This window comes from Mustela nivalis, assembly GCF_964662115.1.
Source record: "Mustela nivalis genome assembly, chromosome: 14".
Lineage (NCBI taxonomy): Eukaryota > Metazoa > Chordata > Mammalia > Carnivora > Mustelidae > Mustela > Mustela nivalis.
In genome coordinates, this window is record NC_139033.1 from 44,567,877 (window position 1) to 44,591,713 (window position 23,837).

The 23,837-nt window shown below is 45.3% G+C and overlaps 1 long non-coding RNA gene across 1 annotated transcript; it reads right to left on the bottom strand.

The window, feature by feature from the left end:
- Positions 1–21,521: 21,521 nt before the first annotated feature.
- On the bottom strand, positions 21,522–23,165 carry LOC309847637. Its single transcript, XR_014302526.1, has 3 exons — positions 23,079–23,165; positions 22,873–22,958; positions 21,522–21,592 (listed from the first exon to the last, which is right to left on the bottom strand). It is a non-coding gene; the product is annotated as an uncharacterized lncRNA (long non-coding RNA).
- Positions 23,166–23,837: the final 672 nt, after the last annotated feature.

Consider the following 23,837-nt stretch of genomic DNA (forward strand, 5'->3'; position numbering starts at 1 on the left):
GACGGCACCAGGGCAGGAAGAGAGGCTATTCTCCAAGCCCCAAAGAAGCGCTTCTGTTGCCCCGCGTCCCCGTGACCTTCAGTGGCGTTTGGAGAATGGCGGCTATGTGAGTGTCCCCATAATAGAGCCCTGAGGGCTGCTGGCTTTTGAAAACCCACACCTCTCCATTCTCTCCCTGGGGAAGCCAGGGGATAATTGGGTATTCTGTGCAGCCTCTAAGATACAGGGCCCTTTCAGTAGGATTGTCTCCTGGGAGTGGCCGCATTTGTGTCGACTGCAATTTTCCCCGGGGGCAGGTGAAAGGAGCAGGTCAGGCCCAGCGCTGCCTTTTCAGAGCTGGGAATTGTGCCTGGGTCTGGGGACTGTGGTAACATTCACAGCGATGCAAAGCCGGTAACTGTGGATGCCGTGACAATGACCACAGAGTGTCATCTTAGCACTACACTATGTTCTTCTTCCTTCGGGGGCGGCTGTGCACAGAGCTAACGCGGCTGCCTCTTGGCATGGCCTTCTCCTCTTGACCATGGCTTCTCCCCGCTGCTTCCTGGCTCCTCTCCTCCTTCCGCCAGACTTCTGGCTCCCCTGGTCTTTCACTCATCCCTCCTCAGAAGCTCCACTGGGGAGCTATACACTAGTGTGTATAGCCACGGATAGAGGAAAGAGTTCTGAGAAGGAATCGAGAGGCCGAGGTTCTTAGGCTGGCTTGACTACCATCTGGCCCTTGACCTTGGGCAAGTCATATGCCCCCTCTCTGGTTCCGCTCCTTCATAAATAAGGCCATGGGGTGAAGGCTGCGAGGGTCCAGATCCATGGTTCTCCACCCCGGTTATACACGGGAGTCACCTACGGCTGCTTTTTGAAACTATGGGTGGCCAGGGGCCACCACACATCAATGTATTTGGGGTAGAGCCACGGCATTCAAGTATTTTAAAAGTTCCCAGGTGCAGTTCATAAAGTAAGGCCAGGCTGGAGAACCTCTGATGTGATGACTTCTAAGATTGTGATTGTAAATGATTTTTATAGATCCCTGGATTAGCCTGATAAGTGATATTGGCATTTGATGTCTTATTCCTACTGGAAGAGTGAAAATATTGATTTCTTTTGTACGTGTAGAGAAAGGTTGTATCGTTTCTGTGATGGGGCTTTCCAGACATCCGGGAAGCGTTATATTCTCAGAATGGCCCCTTCAGAGTGCCTCTGACGACCACCTGACTCAAAATTCCCAGTCGGGCATCCTGGGGGAGGAGAAGGGCACTCAGGGTGCTCCCCAAGAGCCAGTGTTCTCCAGGCACAGGGGGATGAAGCCTAACCCCACGCAAAGGGAGCCCTCGTGCAGACGTCTGCAGTCACTTGGTGTTAATCAGCAGGTGATTCATACCATTTGACAAGAAGGAGAGCAGGTAGGTGTTGCTGGTGAACGTGGGGTGGTGGGACACAGGTTTAGGGTGTAATTCATTGTCCTGGGCAAGCAGGCCATGGGATGCGCTGGTGTAGCAGCTCTGAGCAGCTGGAGAGAAAGTCCGCATACCTCAAAACTGCAAAATCCAGAAGGTTCTGGAAGGTGTATTAGGATGGCACCAAAGACACCTTCTGTGTATTTGCTTCTGTAATGTCTGGCTCTGGGTCGAGGCTCCCATCAAATAACCTCTGATTTTTGTGGTTATTGTTTTCTAATTTAGTAGACACCTAGGGGACTTGTACCTCAGCCTGCGGGTTAAGCTGTGAAGGGCGCGCGGATAGGTACCCTGAAGCCTAAGTCACAGGGTTTCACTCTCAGACTTCCATCGTATCTGGTCCTTTGATTGTTTTCTGTGGGTTTCTCTCTTCCCCTGGTGGGATCATTAGCTCTGAGAGGGCGTGAATCTTATCTCTTGCCTTGCATTCCTCATCAGTGCCAAGTCCAAGAGTGGACACACGGGGATGTTTGTTACATGCTTCTTCGTGGGACTTCGCGATAGCTCCCAAATGCAAGTCCGCATTATGGGCAGGATCATCTGAAGCTCCTAATATGAGTGTTCTTTCATTCCGCAAATATGTATTGAGTCCTTAATATGGGTTGGGCACTTGCTATGGGCTGAATGTCTATGTCCATACCCCACCTCGCCCTCCCTGAATTCATACACTGATGCCCTAAGCTTTACTGTAATGTTATGTGAAGATGGGTCCTTTAGGAGGTAAATAGGGTTCGGTGAAGGAAGGTCCCTCATGATGGGACTGGTGCCCAAGTAAGAAGAGATGCCAGGGAGCCAGAACCTTCTCTCTCTGTCCCCCTCTCCTCTGTCTTCTCTCTCTCTGTCCTCCCCACCACCTCCCTGCAGAAAGTTCACAGAGAGGAGCTCGTGTGAATACATGATGAGACAGCGGCCTCCGACAAGCCAAGAGAAGAGGAATGAAAACTACCGGGCAGGCACCTTGGCCTTGGACTCCCAGACCCCAGAACTGTAAGAATATAGCTTTCTGTCATTCAAGTCCTCGGTCTCGGATGTTTATTTGCTAGGGCAGCCAGAGCTGATGGAGAGGCCACCCTACAACGTTTAGGGAAAGGGATGGACTCTTGGTTGCTTCCTTCAGCCGAGCAGTCAGATAAGCCAGGCTTCTTGTGCTCTGGGATGGTGTGGTATAATCCTTGTCTTCTCCATGAAGCCTAGTGTTGCTTGGCGTAGAAGAGGCAGGCCCTCAGCAAACAGTTCTGAATGACAGGTGGAATAAATTTAAGTGTTTACCGAGAGCTTATTTCTAAATCCCCAGCCTTGTGCCAAATGCTTTGGCGGAGAGGAAAGAGAGCAGACGAGGTCCTTAGGGAGTTTGACCCCTCGTGGGGCTTCCAGCAGGCTCTCCCAGACCCTGGAGAGGTGGCTGAGGCCTGGCTGCCTCCTCCTCAAGCCATTGCTGTAGTGACTGCTTCTAAAGGGTTCCGATCAGCCTGCTATGGCACCGCCCCTGCAGTGGGTGGCCTTGTCACCTGCCGGCACCTGGTACCGGCCCTGGATCCAGGCAAGCTTCAGGGTTGGCCCATCCCTGCTTGGTCCTTCCGCGAAGCTTCTGTAGTACTCCTAAACCTGGACTGCCGCCCGCGTGGGGCTGGGGCCCTATTTCTCCCATAGGATGTTACATGTACACACACGTTCACATGCACACACACCCCCACACTCATACACACATCGACACACACTCACACAGAAACACACTCATATAGAAACACACACAGATAAACATAACATACTCACACAGAAATACATATGCACTCTCACATACACACATTACACATATATAAGACATATACACACACTCGTAATACTAATGCACACACTCACATATAAACATACACTCACCCATAAATACACATATGTACACACTGCCACACATACTCACATACACACCCACATACACTCACACACACATCCACGCATTCACATCTATACATACCCACTCACACTTTAAACACCCACTCACACACTCATAGACACTCATGCAGAAGTGCACACTCACACATAAATGTGCAAGCACACACACACACACCATGTAAGGGGTCAACTAGCTGTCCCAGGCTCTGGGATTCAAGCCTATGGGCCCATCTCTGGCTGGTTCCAACTAGGCAGTCCTCTAGGATGACCCTTCCTATGTCCTCCAAAGACTTCCCAGATCCTTGCTCTCAATGACAGTGCGCCCATCTGACGGAGTGGTGACCTCATGCCCTCCCAGTTAAGCCCAAGGCCTTGCTGAAGGAGGGATGGACACGCCTTGTGGAGTCTGTTCCGCTCTCTTCAGTCTCTCCATAGGCTTCCCACGTTCCTCCTTTCGATGGCAGGGAATGGGTGGCTCAACATATAGATTACACTCTGGGATGCAGCAAGTAGAGGCTTAGGGGTTCAGGGAGGGCATAGGTGGAAGACATGATGTTCTGTTTATATCATGAAAGTTAGAGGGACACACTGAACATGCATGTCCAGGAAATGAATTTACATCGGCCTTTTCCTGCATACCCTGAATAAGATGTAAATCTGTGGTCATCTCAGTGAAGCCCTTTAACAACCTTCAAGAGAGTCATTAGAAGCCAGTACTCAGGGGTGGCATCACAGGTGAGGCATCATTATGAATAATGATGGGACCAGCATTAAATACATGGTATTAGGCCACCACGGAGGCAAGAAGCTCTGTATTGTTTCAATGCAAACAGGTTCCAAAAGGAGTCATGCCATGATGAGTAATAACAGTGTTGCTACCTTTTTCCTACAATTATGATTAGTGAGGACTGAACAGGAAGGACAGTTCATGGTCCTGAACAGGAAGGGGGGTGGTGACTGGACACAACAAAAAAACTTCACTCTCATGGATAGGACAACAAACAAACAAACACACAAGTACCTATTCTCTGTCCATTATTCTAAATTCTCATTAACAAATCGCTATTTCTCTTAGGCCTGTGAAATTTGGAATAGATTTTTCTAATCAAATTGTCTACATAGTTGGAGCCCTGACAAAAATACATCCAAGGCACTGTATATCCTTAGGATAGCTCTATTCATACCTCTCATTCTTTCTTTCTTTTATTTTTAAAAAGATTTTTTTTAAATTTATTTGAGAGGAAGAGAGAGAAAAAATGAGTGGGAGAGAGAGGGAGAGAGAATCTGAAGCAGACTGAGCACAGAGCCCAACGGAGGGCTCGATCCCATGACTACGAGTTGGGGACCTGAGCCGAAACCAGGAGTCAGACACTCAACTGACTGAACCACCCAGATGCCCTTAAACCTCTCATTTCTTGTTCTAAGACTGCTTGGACATAGCCATGTGGGGCTCGTGGGAATCCACCCAGTGACTGTGCATGGAGTGCGTACAGAGTTGGGAAGCACAGGCAAGTCAGCGTCCACCCCATGGAACCAAAATGACCAATGGTAGCTGGGAACTGGTAAATAAATGCTGTCCTCTTTCTTTACCAGAGGGATGATTCCAGGCACGTTTCATGTGGCTTCCAAAATGGACTTGTGGGACCAGGCAACTCATCACCCACAGAAGTAAGCAAGCCAGAATGCAGCTTTCTGTTGACTTTCTCTTGCTCTGCTTTTCTCCCTGACCCCTCACTTTTACTTCCTGGGACCCCATTCTCTAATAAGATACTTGTATATAAACCCTTGTCTCAGGCTCTGCCTCCTGGGAATCCAGACTGAAACAGGAAGATAAAATTTATACACCTAAACAAATAGAACAGAAGATAAAGAAGCATATCGCAAGTACTTAACTGTTTGTTTTAAACTATGTTACAACGACTTTCAACTTGGAGGTAGTGAATCCGCTTCATCCAGGGTGCTGTGGTGAAGCACGCTTGCCCTCCTCCCACAAGTGATTCAGGCCTCGTAGTGGGAATCCCTGTGATAGGGAGCTGTCCTTTCTGTGCAAGTGTGTGAGATGACACTTTCTGGAGCAGGTTTCCAGTAGAATGGGGACATTTTCCTTCTTTCTGTCTGTTTCTTTTCTTTTCTTTCTTTTTTTTTTTTAAGGTTTATTTATTTTAGAGAGAGAGAAAGAGAGCAAGTGGGGATGGGGAGAAGATGGAGAGGGAGAGAGAGAGAGAGAGAGAATCCTCAAGCAGACTCCCCACTGAGCTCAGAGTTGGGACACTGAGACCATGACCTGAGCTGAAACCAAGATTCTACCACTTAACCAAGCCACCCAGGTGCCCCAGAATAGGGGGGCGTTTTCTGATGTGGGGGAATCATTTTTATGAAAGTGTGCCAAGAAAAAAATTTAGGGACCGCTGCTATGTAATACAAGGTTTTAGAAAACATAGAGATTTGTCATAATGATAACCACACTTTGGGATATAAAAAATAAAACTTTTATACAAGAGATAGCGCCCCTATCAATGCTCTCATGCTGTCATAGCAAGAGATCACAGACTGAATGGCTTAAACAAGGGAAATTTATTTCCTTGCCGTTCTGGAGGCTGGAAGTCCAAGGTCAAGGTGTTGGCAGAGTTTATTTCTTCTGAGGTCTCTGCCTTTGGCTTGGAGATGATCACCTTCTTCCTATGTCTTCCCTCTGTGTGTGTATCTGTCCTTATCTCCTTTTGAGGACACCAGATGGAGGGGATCCACCCTAATGGCCTCATTTTAGCTTAATCACCTCCTTAAAGACCCTTTCTCCAAATACAGTCACATTCTAAGGTCCTGAAGGGTTAGGACCGCAGCATATGAGTGGAGTGGGGGAGAGGGGGACACATTACAGCCTATAACAGGGTTTGAGAGGCCTTGAAAGGTGACTGCACTGTGGGTTTCCAGTTGTCCTCCAGGAGATTAAACTTCTTTTTCTTTCTTCTTCTTCTGTGAAAAAAGAGCAGAGAATCATTCTGATCGACCTTAGGAGAATGAGTCACTTCTGAGACAAAGCAAGTGCCCCATGTCCCCAGTTAGATCTTTCTGTTGTGACTCATCTGGACCCCTTTTGAGGTATTCACACACTATTTCTCAAGTGTGTATAAACTATACTTATATGCATAAGATTCCAGAGGAGAGCGGGTGAGTGGCATGCCCCCCCACCCCTGCCAGGACCGTCCCACTAGTGTGCCTGGGGACGTCATCACCACCTGACTCTACAAAGTTGAATTGCACTGAGGTCCTAGAACACATAAAAGGAAGGAAGAACGATGGGGTGGAGAGAGCTCAGAACCAAGCTGGGAGAAGTATCTGGAAGAGATGATCCAGTCTTGCCATTTACCACTCCACTCAGGGTCAGGAGTGGAGCTGCCTCTCAGTATTCCCCTGGGAGCTCTGGGGTAGGCGGCTAGGGCTTGAGCTCTGTTCTCTGGACACCTCCTGGGGCAAGCTGGTATACCTAGGACTGCAGGGAAGCAGGAAGCCAGCACGCTGGTGCCAAGGCCAACATGGTCACGTGTCCCCATTCTCCCACCTTAACAGCAACGATCGCATCCTCACGGGGGCATAGGCCCTCTGGCCCTCCCACCCCCCTCCTCCTTCCCCCTTGTCCCAGTCAACCTCCTCATCACAGCCAAAGCCTGCCACACGACAGGACAAATTTTCAGAGGTGGTTTCCAGGAAGAATGGAGGCGATGTCTCGCTCTGCTGCAAAGAAGCATTGCCTTCGCATCAGACCCAGCTCTGACAGCCTTTTGTCTGCTGCTTACGCTTCTGCCAAGCTTTCGCTGCGTCCTGCCGGGCCTGGTGAACGAATCTGGGCCCACTTGACTCTTTCTGACCAATAGAGAATGAGCTGATTGCCGGCAAGGAGGGTGATGGCTCCTTGTCAATGGTGGGAGTGACAGCGGCAGAAAATTCTCCAGCCGGGCCGTTTGGACTGGTGCACGGCATCATACTGGGCCCACGGCAGGTGCTGCAGATGGCCAGCCCTGGGTCTGTTCGTCTCCATTGCCAGCTTTTGTTTCTGTCCCACAGCCAGTACTCTCCCCACAGCGTTCATGCTGAGTGCGCAGGCTCTCCTGGGAATGCCACAGAAGGCTTCTTGGTGGAGGTGGCATTTTAAGAAACGTTTCATGTAAAAAGGAGATCAAATGGAACAACTTTACTGGTGAAAGTATTGCAGGCCAAAGGGAATTACACTATACGATGTCTGTTGACAACATTTGAGTATGTCAGTTAGGACCCCAATGTTCTAGGAAGTAAGAATGTATATACAGCAGCAAGCTGTTTGAAATGAAGCCTCACCCAGAAAATCTAGATTGGGTGGAACTCTAGGAATTCCTAGAAATCACTAGTTTGTTAAAATGTCAAGTGCCACGTGATTTCATTTACACCAAGTTCAAGAATAAGCAGGACTAACTGCAGTGAGGAAAGTCAGAAATAGCGGTTACCTATGGGAGAAGTTGACCGGGAGGGGTGGGAAGGAACCTTCGGAAACCCAACATCTTGACTTGGGTGGTGGTTACATATGTGAAAATTCTTTGATGTATATATATGATAGCTGTATCTTCATATATATATTTTATACAATATATAATAATATATAATATATACACATGCTCTGAAGAGTAGTGCAGTCAAAGATGTGCACACTCATGAATGTGTAATAAACCTCAATACAAAAGTTAAAAATCTTTTTCAGTGCCTACTTTATGCTGGGTCCCGCTCTAGACACTCAGGATACATGTGCTTGTAATGGAGACAGACAACCAGGCAATTAGAACACGGTGTACTAAGAGCAGTTGCTCCTCCACATTCTTTTTTTCCCTCCTTCAGGAGTAACAGAATCCCGATGTTTTGCTGGAAACAATGCTACCCAGGAGAGAAGTTACACCTCCCAGGCTTCTTTACCCAGGTGCGGCCCCCAGATGAGATTCTGGCCGATGTGACATGAGTGGAAATGCTGTGTGGGGTAGCCAGGACCTTGGTCCGTTCTGGTGTCTGCAGTGTGGACCCAAAGGCTGCATTTCGAGCTGCCATTTTGGACAGGTGGTGACCTTGAGGGTGAAAATCACGCAGGAAGGATGTTGGAGTTGAAAGGGGAGGGAATGAAGGCGTTGGTTCCTGGAGTTGCCATGCCAGCCCCAGACGCCTGCCCTCAGACGGTTTTCTCTGTGAGTAAACATGTGTAGGTTTACTACACACTCTTTAGGCAGAGTCACTGTGTCTCAAGTCTCTGTGACTCACAACCCACCTAATCACAAGGGAAGATCAAGGTAAACACAGGGTGCCGCTGGAGACATGTAAGACTCCGGCTGAGCACGGATGGTAGGCTGTCATTGGAGACGCTATCTTCGACAAGGTGCCACTTGAGCAGAGCTGAGAGGTATAATCAGTCTTTGAAAATGCTTCCAAGGGAGCCCCATCCGGGGAGAGAAATCTCCCCAGGGTTGCTCAAATCCAGTTAAAGAGACCCTTTCCTGCTTTCAAGGAGCTGGTAATCTGCTTTGCCTGTTGGATAAGTGGTAACTAGCAGTGTCTCATTTTTAGTGGTTATTTGGATATTTTTTGATACAACAAATAAGGGAAACTTTATTTTTGATTTGATTTGGACTATATCCCCATCTACAGTGAAAGCTTTATTTTTCTTGGTTTTTGTTTGTTTGTTTGTTTGTTTTGTTTGTAAACTCAAAACTTTATGATGAAAGATATGCAAGACCTCTATTCTAGAAAGTTTAAAACATTGCTGAGCTTTATTAAAGGAAACCTAAATAAATACATTGATCTGCACTTTGTTGTTAAGATATCTAATTCCCTCAAATTCAGACATTTGTTCATCTTCTAATGTGACCATCTCATTCTATAATTTTCCTCTAAGTGGTACTTTAGGGGCGCTCCACAAATTGGTAGGTTTTGTTTTCATTTTCATTCCACTTAAATTCTTTTTTTAATTTTTATTATTTTATTTTATTTTATTTTTTTAAAGATTTTATTTATTTATTTGACAGACGAGATCAAGTAGGCAGAGAGGCGGGCAGAGAGAGAGGAAGAAGCAGGTTCCCCGCCAAGCAGAGAGTCCGATGTGAGGCTCGATTGCAGAGGCTTTGACCCACTGAGCCACCCAGCTGCCCTAAATTCTTTCTTTAAAAGATATATTTATTTATTTGAGAGGGAACTAGAGAGAGAGAGAGCAGAAGGGGCAGAGGGAGAGGCTGAGAGGGGGACTCCCAAGCAGACTCTGAACTAAGCATGGAACCTGACATTGGGCTTGATCTTGTGAACCTGAGATCATGACCTGAGTTGAAAGCAAGAGTCAGATGCTTAACGAACTGAGCTACCCAGGTGCCTCTTCATTCCACTCAAATTCTTTCCTAATTCTCACATGACTTCTTTGACTCCTCAGTTACTTGAACATGGGATATGCAATATATACACATTTGGGGCTTGTCCAGATATCTTTCTGTTTCTCTGCTTCTAGTATAATCCCATCATGGTCTGAGATCATACTTCTGTGATTTCAATTCTTTTAAATTAGTTGAAGTTTGTTTTATGAAATATCTTGGTAAATATCCATGTGTACTTGTAAAGAATGTGTATTTAGATGTCATCTTTTGGAATGTTCTAGAAACTCAATTAGGTCAAGATGGTTGATAGTGCTACACAGGTCAGCTCAATATTTACTGATTCTCTTTTTATGTGTTCTATTGGTGAGCAACACCATGTGCTAAGGGATGGGGCTGGGGTACCAGAAAGATTTTTCTGTACCTTTTCTCTACCCTCAGTTTTCCAGTGTGCCTGCTCCACAGAGGGAAGCTCTTCCTTCCCATTGTCTTGCCATGCCCCCAGTGCAGACTGCTATTGCTTGTTCCGTGATGCTTGCCAGCCTGGGGGTGGGTGTGGAAGGGCAGGAGTAGGGTCCTCTCGTGTCTGGACTCAGCCCCAGCCTTGGGCAGACTCTGGTCTCTGTCTTGGAAGTGGGGCTTTTCCTGGTAATCCTGACCTTCCTCTAGTAGCATGAGACCTCATGCTAGACCCAGGACTGTATCCTATCTCTCCTCTGGGAGTCGAAACTTTGGCCTTTTCCTTTACTCCAGTTGCATTGTATCTTCATTCATGCTCTACAAGCCATAGGGCCATTGCCCTTCCCCCTCTCTTTGCCAGAAAGATGGGGGTGTGGTCTCATGCCTTTTCCTAAAGCCAAGTCTACTCCTTTCTTCCAGTCCTGAACCGTGGAGGAAGGTTTTCTCTGGTCTCCTATCTTGTCCCTAATCTTTCTGAGTGCCTGGTGGAGGTTTCCAGAGAAGAACTTCTGAGTGGTGTGGTAGGTCCCTGATGTCTGCAGCTCCCGGGCATCTGTGGTCTTGTGCTAGCTAGCCACACTTGGCCTTCGTGATTCTTCCATCTTTTTAGCTGGATGCTTCTTCTTGACTTGTAGGTTGGCCTGGTCTTCCTCTCTCACTCTGTTACAGGAGTGCCAGTGCTCATGTCCTGTCTAACCTTGGAGGAGCCTGTCTTTCCCTAGATTTCACGTTAATTATGTGGTCCTGTGGCATGAGTTTTTTCCGACGGGCTCAAGAAAAGTCATGATTTTGTAGATTTTCTGGGTTTTGTTTTCCTTGTTGTTAGGAAGAGGAGACACTCTTTTAGTTTTCTACATTCTAAGTGGAAGCCAGAAGTCAAAATAAATTTTTAGATGATCACTTCAGTACCTTTTCAAAGGTTCTTCACTTCAGGTTCTTTTCAAAGACCGTATTTATATTCAAAGACCGTATTTTTTAAAAGACCATATTTATCCTCCATGGGTGAAAACTTACTACCATCAAAATGATTCTCAAAGCGGGGCTCAGGATCTGTGGGACATTCTCAATGCACAATTCCAAACACAGGTTCCGTAATGAGTACCAGGTGATCACTGCATCCTTTCTCAAGATGAGTGTTCCCAGCGAGGACACTCCTTTGAATGCTCCAGTTCTTTTTTTTTTTCTTTTTTCAGTTTTTATTCATTCATTTAAGTAGTCTCTACACCCAACGTGGGGCTCAAACTCACTACCCAGAGATCAGGAGTCACAAGCTTTTCCCACTGAGCCAACCGGACACCCAGAATGCTCTAGTTCTAATGGTTCCTTACAGTCTCATTACTGCCTGGTTATAGGAGACCTGAAACATCTCTTCCCCTCAAGCTCAGGAAAATTAACTTCTCCAAACCTCAGTTTCCTTGTCTGTGAAAAATGGAGATAATCATTGTTTCTCTGTCACAGGATGTCAGTGAGTATATGAAGAACGGAGCACAGTCTAATAAGACGTGCCGAGCAAATATTACATTGGTTGTTATGACGCTAAAAATAAGTATTTATCGTTTTACTTAAGAGAGAATGACCATACATTATGTTGCCCTTGTGAAATCATTAATAACACCCCCCCTTCCAAAGCATCCTGGTTGGGACAATAAATTGCATATCACCCTCCCGAGATCACACAGCTGTTAAGTTGGGTGGTCAGGATTTGAGCACAGGTCACTCGGAGTCAGGACTGTGGGAGCCACAAGGTTAAAAGTGAGAAGAGTCTCTAGGGCAGAAGCCAGGCATTCTCTTTTTTTCTCCAGCCTTCTGCACAGGCTCCATTCCAGGATGTTCCCTGGACCAGGAATAAAGCATCCAGTATATTCCGCATGCAGAAGGCCTCCCTCTCTCCTTACCGGCTTCCTGGCCTATCCTGTGTTGTTTGGGTTTGTTTTTTGTTCCGTGCACTTTCTAATCTGCATAGCCCTTCTTTCAGCCCTTTTACAATATCCTTATTATAGGATTTTGCAATTGGCATTTAAAGGCGATTTTGCTTCAGTTCAGAGAAGCTCCCTTGGACTTTATAACATTAACAACAACAAACAACCACAACAAAAAACAGTTAAGATCTTGTTAGTGCATTTTAGCCTAGAAACTTCAGATCAATGTACAGGGTCCAGGAAACTGGGCAGGTGTTCCTCTGTAGGAATGACAAAAGGTGGGTGATTGACATCTCTGGTGTGGGTTTCTCAGTGTTCTCTCCCCTTTGTCTTGGGAACAGAGCAGGGATCTTACCCTCCAAAGGCAAGTCCCGCCTCTTTCGGGAATAGAGCTGTGACTCAGACCTGGTCTACCAGTGACCACAGGAGCTATGGGAAGGCCTGGGGACATCACCTGAGCCAGTGGAATTCATTCGAGGGCTTTCCTTAGGGTGCTGGGTTGGAGACATTCTTTTTCAAGTCAGGGTGGTTAAGTGTCCGGGGGCGGGGAGTGGAAGCCTGGATCTGCTGGCATTGTCTTTGCTGCTTCATGGAGATTAGGGAGCCAGATGCCATCATGGAGGAAATGAGAGCTGACAGGGGAGCGAGATTCCTGATGAGGTATGGTCCTGCCCGCTTGTCGCTGGAAGAGTCCAGATGACTACAAGGCATTCTCTGGGGAACTTCGTGACAGTAGAGTAATAACGACATAACAATGTCTGATGGGCATTGTCAAAATAGATCTCATAGTAACACCACCTGCTGTTTCTCGAACACCTGTTGGGAGTGACTGATTGCTTCGTGAATAACCTCCCCACATTGTGCCCTCTGAGTGTGCCTTTTGCAGCACCTGCTAGCAATCTTTCCCCACTTCTCTCAAATCCGGGCTGGCTTGTGACATACAGAAGTAGAGGATGGAAGGGGGCCAGTTCCAAGCCTAGGTCAGTGCCAGGGGAACAAGCCCAGGCTGGCCTGCTGGACGATGAGAGACTGTATAGAAGAGGACTGTGGCAGTCCCACCACAGCTAGTCAACGCGTGTGGGCAGAGACACCTAGCCACCATGTCACTGACCACAGATGCACGAGGGAGCCTGGCAGAAGCCCGAAGAACCACACGATTGAGCGTCGCCTAAATTACTGGCCTGCAGAATTTTGGACTAAATAAATGGTGGTTGTCTTAAGCCACTAACTTTTGGGGTGATCTGTTTGCTAGCAGTTAGTTAACCGATACTTTTACTATGACTGAGGTATTCTATAAACATTAATCAAGCCCGCTGGCTTTGGAGACAGACAAGTCTGGTTTTGAGTCATGGCTCTACAGTCTCCCAACTGGGTGAACTTGGGCAAGGTTTTTAACTGCCTCTGTTCAGATTTCTCATCTGTAAAATGGGTACAATACTAGTTACGGAATTTTGTTAAAGTAAAGGAGGTCATGCTTGTGATGTACTTAGCACAGTGCCTGTGGCTCGTGATAAATCCTTAAACTCGTGATATACCCCAGGAGCTAGCAGCTGTTATGCCCATTTTCTAGATGAGGAGGCAGAGGCTCAGAAGGCTAACTAGATAATAGGGACCAAATATGGAGGATCCACTGTGGCCTGAAATGGCCGTAAGCTACCTCTTCTAGAATCAGAGCCAGAACAAGCCAGGTGAGCCCAGGTGAACAGAGAGTCTGCTTGGAGTCAGGGTGGGGAGAAGAGCCCGCGCTCTCACCTCCTGGGGAGGGCACAACGATTGGGCCTTCAGAGCTTCCAGGCCAGTGTTCTCTCAGGAAGGAGTTAAGCTTGGGAACCAGAGAGCCATGAGAAGTTCTAGAAGATTCCAGGAAGGTGCCACTTCATTCTCATCTCAATGTTCAGGGAGTGCTGACAGGGAAGGGGCCATGACAGGGGCCATTCCCCAGTCACTCACATTCTGCTTCCCACAATTGGGTCATCCGCTGCTGAGCCCCATGGGACACCTTGTCTAGACTCTCTCCCCACCCCTGTCCAGACAAAGCCAGAACAGTGAATCATAGAATAAATAGGTCTTGGACGCTATGTTCTTCCAAACTCCAAAACAATTCCATCCCAAATCTTACCAGCAAAATTATCCTTACACACATGCACTTCTATGGTACTTCTACCTCTTATCCCGTTTCCCCTTCCCTCTCCCTGCGTTCTCCACACATGTTCCGTTTCATCACATGTGCATACACATGTGCACATGTGCACACAGGCACTGTCTTCTATCAGAGTAGTATTTAGACTTAGGGTTTTCATCGTATATTTTATTTTTCTCTATATTATTTCTACTGCATGACATATTTTCTATTTGTTGATTTATTTATTTTTATTTTTTTAAAAAGGTTTTATTTATTTGACAGACAGAGATCACAAGTAGGCAGAGAGGCAGGCAGAGAGAGACAGAGAGGGAAGCAGGCTCCCCACTGAGCAGAGAGCCCAATTCGGGGCTTGATCCCAGGGTCCTGGGATCATGACCTGAGCCGAAGGCAAAGGCTTTAACCCACTGAGCCACCCAGGTGCCCCTATTTGTTGATTTATTATCTATCTTCTCACATTATGGTATAAGCTGCAAGAACGATGTTTTGTTCCTGATATATCCTCAGTGCCCAGAACAGACCCTAACACAGGGTGGGTACTAAAAAAATACTCGTTGCATGAATGAACAAATGAGTGAATGAATGAATGAAGTATGTGGGGTGTTAGAGTGGGATTCGCTGTTTCGGGCACGAATGGCTGATGATTGAAGAGTCAACAACATCTTGTGCTTTCAAAGCACCTTTAACTTTTCAAATCACGCCATGGATGGTAATCTCACGGGATGCTCACAGCCGCTCAAGAAGTACTCAGGCTGTGAAATTGTTCCCACATCACCGATGAAGAAACTGAGACCCAGGCAGGTCAAGGGTCTAAGAGTCTAGGATCTGTTAGTGGAGAGCTAAGACTAATTTCCATATTCTCCTAGTGTGGAGATGAAGAGCCAGAGCATATAGACGGAAAGTGAAGGTGAAAACAGAAGCAGTCGACAAATGTACCGCCATTTTGATCTTGTTGGTCATTTTTGTCCTGATCCCTCTCTCACAGGCACATACCAAGCCCCAGACTAACGAGCTCAAAAACCAAAGGTGGACCCTGTTGCCTTAAATGGTTTTTTTGCACGAGATTGGATAGAAGATTGTCTTCTGTCTGTGCTGTCATGCAAATCAAAATGATGTGCTTTGCTTCCAATAAACTATTGGAATAATGACAACACCAGATTTCTATTTAATTTCTCATATTCGAACAACTTGGAATGAAGTTTCTTGACTTGAGCTATTTTTAGAAACACAATGAGAATGTTCTTTCCTCCTCTCCTTGCCTTTGTTGTTAAACCAAACTTCTTCCCTCTACTTTCTTCGTTAAGGATCAGTTTCAGTCTCCACCTAAGTATTCATGGGAGCCTCAGCAGGAGCTGGGGAGTGGTGTTCTGACAATGTGAGGCCGGAGCACGCAGCTGACCGGGGCCTCTGCAAAGCAGTCATGGGCCCAAGAACTTTTTTTTAAAGATTTTATTTATTCACTTGACAGAGAGAATGAGAGAGCACAAGCAGGCAGGGCAGCAGAGGGAGAGGGAGAAGCAGGCTCCCCGCTGAGCAGGGAGCCTGATGTGGGGCTCGATCCCAGCACTCTGGGATCATGACTCGAGCCGAAGGCAGTCGCTTAACAAACTGAGGCTCCCAGGCGCTCCTTAAGAACTTTTTAAAGAAAACATACAGACTGACATACTGTGTTTCTTTCAGCTGACGATGTGCTAACATCTGTGGGTTCTTTAGGAACTGGGATGTGGGAACTTTCTCATTGTCCTTAGTGATATCGCACATCTATCTCTCCGATCCAAGGCTTGATGGTCTACCTCGAAAGCAGTGTGGCTTATCATGACGCTTGTATTCAATTCAAGTCAGTTCCTGTTGATTGGGAAAAATGTAAAGGAACTCTTCAGTTTGGCCAAGGAATAAGTTAATTAGAACCATTAAATAACAAAACAATGTGGTCTCTACCCCTTTGCCCTCAGTAATAATTCTCAATGCCTGACTTAGGTATGCTAGGGGCTTGATGAATTTTTGTTGACTGAATGAGGGAATTGCTCAAGGTCAAGGGGCAGTGCCCCAGTTTAGGCCTCCCTGATGTGTCCCTGGGTCACCACAATATTTTCCCAATGGTGTCCCAGACTCTCCTCCTCTCCCACCCTTGTCTGCTCTCCGCCTTACTTCCACGATAACCTTTATGAACCGAAAGTGTCCTTGTGCCATGACCAAGCCTAAAACAAGCTTTATGACAAGTGTAAACTACTTCGGGGTTCCTCCATGGCTCTTTAGTGCCGTCAAGATAAAGTTCATTATGTCATTCACTTATTCACTGAACGGAAGGTCTCCCAAGGCTGTTTTATGAACTGTGCTTGAGTATCTCTAGGGACCGGGATCTTATCATGCACTCATCACGTGTTTAGGTAATTCTGTGGATGAAAGAGCCAAAACTGGACACTAGAACTCCTGTGTATTAGTCAGACATCTCCAGAGAAACAGAACTCATAGGTACATGGATAGATAGAGAAGAGAGGGAGAGAGAGAGAGATTTATTAAAGGAACTGGTCATGTAGTATGGAGACAAAGAAGTCCTACAATGTCCTCTCTGTACGCCAGAGAACCAGGAAAGTCAGTGGTAAACAGCCCGAGTATACCAAGGACTGGAAGTATCAATGTCTGAAGGCAGGAGGAGAAGGATGTCTCCGCTCAGGCAGAGAAAACAGATTCACCCTTCTTGTTCTAGTCTGGCTCTCAGTGTATTCGATAATGCCCACTCACATGCAGGAGGGCCATCTGCTTTACTCAGTTCACCAACTCAAATGCAAATCTCTTCCAGAAACACCCTCACAGGCACACCCAGAAATAAAGCTTCACCAGCTCTCTAGGCATCCCTTAGCCCCGTCAAGTCGACAACAAAATTAACTAGCATGTCCTGGATCTCTTTCTAGTACTATAGCCTTTCTGTCAGGCTGCTGCTCAGTTCTTTTGAGGAACGCCAAGTGGCTGCTGAGGAGTGAAAGGAATTTACTTTCCTGGGGAAAGAGGCTGGGGGAAGGAACACTCAGGAGGTGCAGAGGGAGATCTTCAGGGTCAGAGTGGAGAGAACCTCGTAATCTCTGATTCAGCTGGGACGCGGTTTTCCCAAGGGAGGCGAGAGAGAGAAGGGAAGGGAGGAAAAAGAATTTAGAGCGGAAACCCCATGTAAATAATTCCTTTACTAATAGGGCTTTAGCATGTAAGGAAGGACACGGTTTTAGTACTCTCTTAGGGAACTGTTTTGGGTGGTACTTCTGAACTAGGCTGAGAGAGAAACCCCAAAGTCTGAGGTTCTCAGAAGGGAATATTGCAACTTTTTGTCCTATAGTTATGGGGGAAAAATCATCAAATAGACATTCATTGGGTGAACGATGAGCCCAGACTCTGTTAATTTTTTTAAAAGATTTTATTTATTTATTTGAAGACAGATCACAAGTAGGCAGAGAGGCAGGTGGAAAGAGAGGGGGAAGCAGACTCCCGGCTGAGCAGAGCCCAATGTGGGGCTCGATCCCAGGACCCTAGGATCATGACCTGAGCCGAAGGCAGAAGTTTTAACCCACTGAGCCACCCAGGCGCCCCAGGCTCTGTGCTAATTTGAATAAACATTCTCTCAGTGCATCTGCCTTAGTTTTTACAATAACTGTGTGATGTGAGGACAATGATTCCCTCTTCATAGATGGAGAAACTGGACTGAATCTAAGTACTTTCTTTGCTTAAGCTTTCACAGTAAGTGACTGGGGAAGAAATAAGTCCAGACCCCAAGACTCAATGAAAATTAAAGAGCTTTTCCTATTCAGAGTCTCCTTTGCATGGATGTCTGCAGAAAACACAGACTTGGGCTCCCATGACCTTTTTAAGGCATTCCTGGAATCAGCATGGGGTCTGGCGAACTGCTGGAGAGTCAGAAAAGGGAGAGTCAGGGTGTCTGTGTGGCTCAGTTGGTTAAGCAACTGCCTTTGGCTCAGGTCATGATCTTGGAGTCCCAGGAGCGTGTCTCGCATCGGGCTCCCAGCTCCACAGGGAGTCTACCTCTCTGTCTGGGACATTCTGCACTCTCATGTTCTCTCTCACTCTCTCTCTCAAATAAATAAATAATTTTTTTTTTAAAGGGAGAGTCATTTTCTTAATTACTTAATCTTTGCCATTGTAATGGTATAGAAATGTGTGGTAGGCTGAAAGGAAAATGCTTGTGAACTGAACAGGACTGGAGAGCTATGGAGAGGAGGAGGAGGGAGGGAGGCTGCCAGAACTCTGTGGAGGAAGCCTCTTCCGTTTTCTAGAGTAGGATGATAGGAAAGGTCCTTAGGCACACCCCTCCATCATGGCCAGGGCCAGTTGGGGACACAGCCTTGTTTCCTGGTGGCAGAAGAGAGCCAGAACTTTTTGTTCACCTGGAAAGGAGGAGAAATCTGTTCTTGCCGTGTCCACTTTCATTTATTCATTTGCTTGTTCATGCAACAAGTGTTTGTTGAACATCTATTATGTGATGTATACTTGTCTTTCCTCTTTAGTGTACAGTTATTTGTTGTTTTCCTTTATCAAACTAAAACTGGTAGCACCCATTCTTTTCTGGGTCTCTGGAATCATACAGTAGAAGTTGTCTGGTTATCTCTTGGTGTAACAAAATATTCTAAAACGTAGTGGCTTAAAACAAATGTTTATTGTTATCACTCATAATTTTGTGAGTTGACTATGCTTAGCTGGGTCATTCTCATTTAGAGTCTCTTAGGAATTTGCAGTCAAGCGGCAACTGGGCCTGGAGTCATCTGAAGACTTGAATGAGCTACCATCCAAGATGGCTCTTTGCATGACTGACAGTAGTTGCTGTGGGCTGGGAGCTCACATGAGACTGTTGACTGTAGAGTCTACATGTGTCCTTTGTCTTAGACTTCTTACAATATAGTGGTGGCAGGCTTCCCAGGGGAATCATCCCAAGAGCAAGAATTAAAAGAATTCCAGGAGGAATCCGAAAGTCTTCTTATAACCTAGCCCAGAAGTCCCAGAACATCAGGCCTGCTGTATTCTCTTGTTGAGGATCACTAAAGATGGCCCCTTTTCAAGGGGTGGGAACCAGACTCTGCCTCTTCCTTTGAGGCACAGTATGATAGTAAAAGGAGGGCAGAATTGTTTGGGGCTATCATTTAAGACTAACTACCACAGTTTGCTTTCGGGCTGCAACAATTCACATCCTTGCCATATGCATGCTACATGCATATGGCAATGTACTCCAATGACTCCCTCCAATGACTCAAAAGTTTTATCCCATTTCAGGATTAGCTCCATTTGTTATTTAAATCAGGCCCCAGGTGTAAATTAAGCTCCTCAGTTGTTATCAGACCATATTGACCTGGAGGAGGGAAGATACCCACTTCCGGCCTATTCTGGACATTCTGTCTCTCTTCGGGGGAGAAAAAAACCTGAGAGATGCTTTTGGAGCTCATAGTCCAGAGGCACAGACTCACTAAAATACCAAAACCTAATTATAAGACTGGAGAATGCTTCTCCCCACCCTCCCTACCTCACCACAATGCTACTAAAGGCATTTTATCCAGTACGTCATGTGTGGTTATTAGGAAAACTTTGCAAGGCATACTAAAAAGCAAAAAACACAATTTGAAGAGACATGGCAAGTATCAGAACAAGATATGGCTGGGATGTTGGAATGCAAAACAGCTATGATGAATACACTAAGGTCTCTAATGGATGAAGTAGATGGCATGCAAGAACAGATGGGTGATGCAAGCAGAGAGATGGAGATCCTGAGAAAGAACCAAAAGAAACACCAGAGATCAAAAACACTGTAATAGATGGGGCACCTGGCCTGTTCACTCAGAAGAGCATGTGACTTCGTACACCCCAAAGTTTATAGCAGCAATGTCCACAATGGCCAAACTATGGAAGGAGACTCGATGTCCATCAACAGATGAGTGGATAAAGAAGATGTGGTATATATATATGATGGAATCTTAGGCAGCCATCAAAAAACCAAAATCTTTACATTTGCAACAACGTGGATGGAGCTAGAGGGTATTATGCTAAGTCAGTCAGAGAAAGACAATTATCATATGATTTCACTGATATGAGGGATTTGAGAAACAAGACAGAGGATCAAAGGGGAAGGAAGGGAAAAATAAAACAAGATAAAACCAGAGAGGGAGACATACTATAAGAGACTCTTAATCTCAGGGAAAAAACTGAGCATTGCTGGAGGGGAAGGGGATGGGAAGGATAGGGTGGCTGGGTCATGGACACTGGGGAAGGTATTGCTGTGGTGAACACTGTGAATTGTGTAAGACTGATGAGTCACAGACCTGTACCCCTGAAACAAATAATACATTATATGTTAATGAAAAAAAAGAGGAGCATGTGACTCTTGATCTCAGGATTGTGAGTTCAAGCCCCGTGTTGGGTATAGAGATTATTTAAATAAATAAATAAACTTTAAAAAACCCCCACTGTAATAGAAATGATGAATATTTGATGAGCTTAGTAATAGACTAGACATGACTGAGGAAAGAATCTTTGAGCATGAGGGCATGTCAAGAGAATTTCTCAAACTGAAAAGCAAAGGGTACAAAGACAAAAAAAAAAAACCCCAAGATTGTGGGACAATTGCAAAAGCATAAGCATCATGGGAATGCCACAAGGAGAAGAAAGAGAGAAAGGAAGAGAAGAAATAGTTGGAACAATAATGATTGGGAATTTTCCCAAGATAATGTCAGGAACCAAACCACAGATCCACGAAACTCAGGGAACACCAAGCAGAGGAAATGCCATGAAACTACGTCTAGGCATATCACCGTCAAACTACAGAAAGTCAAAGAAAAAATCCCGAAAGGAGTCAAAGGGAAAAACCACTCTAATGACAATGACATCTGACCTCTCAGAAGTGATGCAAACAAGAAGAGAGAGGAGTGAAATATTTAAAGCGGTGGGAGGGAAAAACCCCACCAATCTAGAATTCTGTACCCTGCAAAGTTATTCCTCAAAAGTGAAAAAGAGATACATTTTCTCATACAAACAAAAGTTAAGGGGATTTGTTGCCAACAGACCCTCCTGGCAAGAAATGTTATAAGAAGTTCTTTAGAGAGAAAGAAAGTGATATAGGTTAGAAACTTGGATCTGAAAAGAAGGAAGAGCAAAGAAGGAATAGTGAAGGTAAAATAAAAACTTCATTTTTTCAGGCGCCATGGTGCCTCAGCTGGTTAAACGTCTGCCTTTGGCTCAGGTCATGGGTCCTGGAATCGGGCCCCACATCTGGCTTCCTGCTCAGAGGGGAGTCTGCTTCTCCCTTTTCTTCTCAAACTGCCTGCCATCCTCCTTGCTTGTGGTTGCACATGTGGGCTTTCTCTTTCTCTCTCTCTGTGTCAAATAAATAAATAAAATCTTTTAAGAAAACTTAAATTTTTCTTATTCTTAATTGATCTAACACATAACAGTTTGCTCAAAATAATAACAGTAGTAATGCATGTGATTATGTATGCTTTGTGTGTGTATATATACACATACATACACAAATAAATATACAAAAGAGAATATATACAAATAAGTGTACACAACATGTATATATGTATATATATATATATATATATATATATATATATATATATATTCACTTTTGTAGTAAGTGAAATGAATGACAGCAATGATACAAGGGATGAGAGGGAGGAATTGGGATTATTTTGTTATTATAAGGTAGATTTGAATTAGTCATAAGTCATACTTTGAATATAAAAGTAGATTTGAATTAGTCACAAATGTATGTTGCAAACTCTAGGACAACTACTAAAAAACTAAACACAAAAAGCATAACTGACATGCTAAGAAATGAGAGAAAATGGAATCATACAAATGCTCAATTCACATGTTAAAAAAATGAATTTAGACACAGACCTTATGCCTGTCACAAAAATTAACTAAAGAGGATACATAGACTGGAATGTAAAATGCAAAGCTGTATAGTCTCTTGAAGAGAACACAGGAGAAAACCTAGAGGACCTTGGGTTTGGCAATGATTTTTTAGATACAACACCAAACACAATCCATTACAAAAAGAATTGATCAAACGGACTTCACTAATATCAAAAACTTCTGCTCTGCAAAAGACAGTGTCAAGAGAATGAGCATATAAGCCACAGACGGGGAGAAAATATTTGCAAAAACCATGTCTGATCAAGGATTCTGATCCAAAATATGCAAAGAACTCTTAAAACCACAATTAAAAGATAAAGGAACCTGATTCCAAAATGGGCCAAAGATCTTAACAGACACCTCATCAAAAAAGATACAGATGGCAAATAAGCCCATGGAAAGATATTCCACATCATATGTCATCAGGGAAATGCAAATGAAAACAATGAGCTCTATTAGAGCTCATTGCCTATTAGAATGGCCCACATCCAGAACACTGAGAACACCAAATACTGGCGAGAATGTCCAGCAAGGGAGACTCTCCTTTATTGCTGGTGAGGGTGAAAAATGGCATAGTCACTTTGGAAAACAGTCTGGCACTTTCTTCCACAACCCACTCTTAGCAGGAGATCCAGCCGTCTTGCTTCTTACTGTTTACCCAGAGGCATTGAAAACTTGGGTCTACACAAGACCTGTACCATGGTGTTCATAGCAGGTTTATTCATAATTACCAAAACTTGGAGGCAGCCAAGATGTCCTTCAGTGGGTGATTGGATAAGTAAACTGGCACGTCCACACAATGGAACATTATGCAGTGCTAAAAAAAAAAAAAAAAAAAGTGAGCTGTCAAGCCTTGGAAAGATATGGAGAAATCTTAAATGTACATTCCTAATTAAGAGAAGTCAATCTGAAAGGCTACAGACTATATGATACCGACTCTATGACATCTGGGAAAGGGCAAATCATAGACATTAAAACAGTAGAAAGCTCAGTGGTTGCCCAGAGTTGGGGGCAGGGAATGAATCCATGGAACGCAGAGGAATTTTAGGGCAGGTGAACTGTTCTGCAGGATACTGTAGCCGCGGAGGCGTGTCACAATACATTTGTTAAAACCCGTAGCACGTACCTAGAGCGAACCCTCGTGTAAGCAATGGACTTGGGTCACAGTGATGCGTCGATGTGGGTTCCTTATTGTAACAATTGTCCCATCCTGAGGGGGGTGTTGATAGTGGGGGAGGCTGTGTATATTGGGGGCAGAGATCCATGGGAACTCTCTGTGTTCCTAACACTGTGCTAAAAATTAAAGTTTTAAAAAGAGTTTCTTTTTAGTTCATTTTTCTCTTTGCTCTCTCTGTGGATACCTTGTCAAAAGCTGGGTCTTGCCACCTGCAGCCAGGAAACCTTCATAGTCGAGCCCAGCAGTTCATGAAGTACGATTCCCACGAAGTGTCACTAAAGCTCCCAGCGTCGCCGACTTCCCACCCCTGTCTGAGAGCAGAAGAGCTCCTTCTCTGTGCTCTTCCCCCCTGTCTGTCAAGCCTTCACAGACAGATTCCTCTGAGCCTTTTCGGCTTCTGCCTTTTCCCTTGTGCCAAGGCCAATGCCAGTTTGAGATGAAACCTTTAGATTAAGAAAAGAGCACATTAACACCCCACTTCTGGCACCAAGGTCTATTTATTTAATGAGGGCAGCATAA